General features: G+C 51.8%; 1 non-coding gene across 1 annotated transcript; it reads right to left on the bottom strand.

Moving 5' to 3' along the window:
- Positions 1-546: 546 nt before the first annotated feature.
- Positions 547-627, bottom strand: TRNAL-CAG (transfer RNA leucine (anticodon CAG)). Its single transcript has one exon. It is a non-coding gene; the product is annotated as a tRNA-Leu (tRNA).
- Between the last annotated feature and the right edge of the window lie 4254 nt (positions 628-4881).

Here is a 4881-nt window from a genome sequence, read left to right as displayed (position 1 = left end):
CCACTTGTGATCCGACCCACAGCAGTAGGTAGCCCCAGGTATTTCTCGTTGAATGCTTGCACATGGATATTCGGTGTTGCTGGCATAACATGTCTCAATGAATCAGGAGTGTTTCTCGCAAAAAAAAAACGAATCAGGAGTGTTAGAACTGAAATATATGGAGCTTTTGTCACGATTAACACTTTGGCCCGAGACCTCTCCATAGATCCTAAGAATCTCATTAAGTCTGAGAGCACTTGGATTGCATGCGTTGATGAAGATCAGACTATCATCTGCAAACAATAAATGTGTGACCCATGATGATCTATAAGTCACCCTCAGGCCCTTGTCTATAGTTATCCCATTGTAGTATTTTAACAATGAGGAAAAACCTTCTGCCAACCGTGGTTTCACCCGAGAAATGGTAGGGCGACTTCTATTGTAATGGATTAAAAAAAAAAGTAGTAGCCTAGTGGATTGGCACAACGACACGGAGCAGAGTAAAACGGCGTTGCATAGTCATGATTCCGAAATGTGCCGGCCTCTTCGATGATTAAAAAGAGAAATTGTCAAGAGTGGGATTTGAACCCACGCCCTTTCGGACCAGTACCTGAAACTGGCGCCTTAGACCAACTCGGCCATCTTGACGAATGTTCCGACAGACGAAATTATGGTTTATAGTATTATCGAACGAGTTCCCAAACCCACGAACGTCACAACCGGTCCATTACACCTTGAAATATTTGGTTCGGTAAATGTTTGCAGCGAGAATGCGATTCAAAGTGCTACTACTACTATTTGTTTGCTCCCTCTGCCTCCGGTCTCTGGAGGATGAAGCTAGTGTGGCAGCAGGGGCACCGTACTAGCAGTAGCAGTACCACACGGTGGCTTCAGCTTTTATTTATGCGTTGCAGCTGCATGCATGGCCTACATCGGAAACCCCACAATGTCGCGCCTTCCCGAGGAAAATACGTCCAGCCGCAGACAGGCGCACACATGCAGCAGTATCTTCTCTTTATCATCGTGCTCCGCAGCTCCACCGCGTGCATGCCTAGCTCCTTCCCAGACATGGCATCTAGCCATTGTGCACAAGGCCGTGTCAGGCCGGCCAGCTGATAATCCAGTGGCTTTATTTCACACTTGGGTCTGCGTAGTACTGTACTGCCTCCGTTTTTTATTAGTCTGCATATAAGGTTTAGTCAAAGTCAAGCTTTGCATAGTTTGATTAACTTTATATTAAAAAATATCAACATTCGTAATACGAAATCAACATTTTTAGATGCACCACGAAATGTATTTTTATATCATATAGTTTAAGTATTATAAATATTCATATCTTTTAATATAAATTTCGTCAAATTTTGCGTAGTTTGACTTTGACCAAAACTTGTACGCAGAGTAAAAAGGAACGGAGGGAGTACGTGCCATTGTGATCAAAGCGTTCGATCTCTGTATTCCGCTCAACAATGATTCATCAAAGATTCAAAGAATTCAATCATCATCCATCGTTCATTCTCAATTTCTCATGCCCATTTTTCTTCGGAACCACCTGCCATCTTTTTTGCATGCGCTACCAGAAACCATTGCATGTACTGCTCGATCGCAGTCGCACAACTCGCACAACTAGAGTAGGAGTACTAATTAAAACGAACCCAAAAAGATGTTGCCAAGAACGGTCTACGTCCCCCCATGTAAGAGGAGAACGAACGTGAACGGTGATGATACTACAAGTAATGGTGATGACTCGAACTCGCGGGATGGTTCGGGGCGGCGCGTGAGTCCGGGAACACGCCCCACGGCGAGAGCATCTGCTCGGCATGTTGCGCGTAGTGCCCAACCTGGCCCGGATGGCCGCCGGGGCCCCAGCCCAGCAGAACCCCGCCGTAGGCAGCGACGTGGCCCACTTCGGCGGCGCTCGCGGCCACCATCCCCTGCTGCTGATGTTGCTGCGGAGGCGGCGGGGGTGATGTTGGTGGGCGCTTCTCCTCCTCCTGACGACCGCCGCGGCCATCATCGCCTTCGACCACCACCGCCTCGGCCTCCACCGCGGGCAGCCGGTGCACCTCGGCGGTGACGAACGTGGCGGCCACCAGCACGACACCGCCGTCCGCGGCCGTCATCTCCCCGGCGAGCGTGCCGCCGACCACCTGCCCGTCGCCCCCCGCGAGGGACACCGAGAACGGCGTCGGGGCCGCGCCCGCGCCCTCGCCGGCCGCCGGCAGCACCGTCCCGGAGAGCGACAGCACGTCGAACCGCCCCTCCAGCCGGACCGCGCGTGAGGTGCCCGCCGAGGTCGACAGCCGCAGCGTGACGGCGGCGAGCGCGCCGCGGCCGCAGAGCACGGACACGCCCACCCCGCGGCGCCGCGCGAAGGCGGCCACCGTGCCGGCCACGTCGCAGCCCGCGGCCAGCTCCAGCACCACGGGCCGCATCGCCCCCGCGCTCTCCCGCACCACCACCACCGGCGGCTTCGGCTTGTTCCTCGACCCCGGCGGCCGGCCCCGCGCCTTCGTCCGCGCGCTCGCGGGAGTCGCCCCCTGCGTCTGCGGCAGGAGCGCGAGCTCGGGCGCCGGCGCGGGCTCGATCAGCTGGGCCAGCGGCGTCCCCTCGTTGCCCGCCATCGGAGTCAAAGCTAGCAGGTGGTGGAGGTGGTTTATATACGAGCTAGTAGTACGTGCTTGCACTTGACTTGAGAGTAGTACAACTACAGTGGGATGAATAGTGAAAGAGCTCCTAGCCGAGCTTAAAATACGGGAACAAGAAGGTGGGAACTCGTTTATTTATAGCGGGGAAGACGACGCATCTTGCTAGCGGGAGGGAGACGGGCCACGGATCCGTTGGCTTGTCGCACGAGCCTCGGCGCACGCAGCGATCGAGGCCCCGAGACCGAGACGTCCAATCGGAGGCGCTGCCGCTTTTCGGCTCCGGTCTGTCTCACATCAAATCAACTGGGTCAAAGCGGCAGAGACTTTCTTTCGGCCGAGGTTATCAGCTGGGCTACATGGTCCACAATCAGGGTTAAAAAATTCAATAAAGTTTTCCAAATTTCGCATATTTTGATGGTGTTTGAAATATATGCAATACTACCAAAACCTCAAGACAGATTCAAACAAATTTAAAATAAATTTGGATTAGGTTAAACTCCTCCAAATTAAATGAAATTTAAAATCTCAAAATCCAAAATAATTTCCGAAATATGCGAAATTTCAGAATTTCCACATATTTCGATGTTCCAAATTTTTTTGTTTCCGATATTGAAAACCTACATCCAATCGATGGTTTTCGCTGAGTTGGGCGCCAAGTGTGGATCTTGCAGATCCGCGTCGGAGCCTCGCCCCTCCCGCGACGAAGAGGCCCTCCGCGACGCCATTCGCCGCTCCTACACATCCGTGGAGATGCCTGTTGTCGTTGCCTCAAAAATGCGGCAACTCTCACGCATGGGGCTGGAGGAGTCACAACAGCTGGCGTCGCAGATGGCAGCGTCCTGAGAGAGAACCGCACAACTCGTGATGGAGCAGAAACACGGCGCCCGACGCGTGACTGACATCATCATTTCGTCGTCGTCATCCTCTGTGTCGGACAACAACGACGATGACGCGTCGCCGCCGAGACTCCAAGGGGAAGCATCCGGCGAGGAAGTGATGAAATTCGACTGCCCTGTCTCTTAGTTTTAATTAGTATCTAATCTTATATCTAAGTAGCTAGCCCTCACTAATCTATTTTTCTCAGCATGCAAGCATGACACCTCATCAAGAAACCTGCATTAAAAAAGGCCCACCTCAACATTTGTTGAGTCATAGGAAAATGTTCACCTCAACATACAAACATGCATGAGATATTTAACAATTTTTTTACAAAAATATGACAACCAACACAATAAAGCATATGTATTTTTAGTTTTCGCTATCATATTATTTCTCTGAATATTCATATTCCATAACTCAAAAAGCATTCAAATATAATTGAAAATGTTCCCGCAACAACGTGTGGGGCATCATCTTGTTTAGTTAATTGATGAACTCAAGGGCTGGCCCTTTTGGATCAGATTGTGTTAAGTTTTGATGTTATATGTATGTCGGATCGGATTATGTGTATATGTTATCTATGTCGGATTGCTATGTTCATATATTAATCTACGTACGGTACGTCATGTGAATGATTTTGTATGAATTTGTTTTAGGACATATCAGGGATGTGGCTATGGAGTGTGAGAAATATGATATGCTCAGTCACCTTCAGCGAATGTGTCCGGACAAACGCCTTTTTTTGGCCCACCGACACTCATTTTCTGCCAAAATTTGGAACGGCTTTGATCTGCGCGGACGCCCACGACACCCTCCCTTGTCCTCCCCTACCCCGCCCATCGGTGGCACATCCATCACAGTTCTCCCCTCTATCCCAAAACCCTCCTGCCCTCACGCTACGACCGATGCGCCCAACCCCGCCGCCACCTCCTTCCCAGCCTCCACGGTCAACGGCATGGACACCTGGGTCGTGCACCTAAAAAAGCCACCGAAGAAGGTACGAATGCCGGAGGAGACGGCAAACAGAGATGGCCGGAGGAATGTCGTAGCGGACAAAAAAGACGTCACCGCCACCCTAGCTATAGCTGCACAGCGCTAGTCCGTGATTGCGGAGAACGATGTCATCGTCACCACAACAGGCCCTCATCATGGTAGGGTTCCGTGGAGACCCGACCCTTCTCGCTGAAGCCACTGCTATGGCCACATCCAGCACAGGATCGTCGGTTGTCCGCCAATCACGTCCGGAGTTGTCGCGCACCTTGACAACACCACCGATGTACGGTCTCCTTCCTCAACACGACCTGGGCACGTCCCGCTTCTCCGAGTCGCCTCGGGACGGCTCACTTGAAGTGAGTGAAGTCGCGCCAGTATCCCCTGT

This window comes from Triticum aestivum, chromosome 3B (assembly GCF_018294505.1).
Source record: "Triticum aestivum cultivar Chinese Spring chromosome 3B, IWGSC CS RefSeq v2.1, whole genome shotgun sequence".
Taxonomy (NCBI): Eukaryota; Viridiplantae; Streptophyta; class Magnoliopsida; order Poales; family Poaceae; genus Triticum; species Triticum aestivum.
This window is presented reverse-complemented; position numbering and strand designations above follow the sequence as displayed.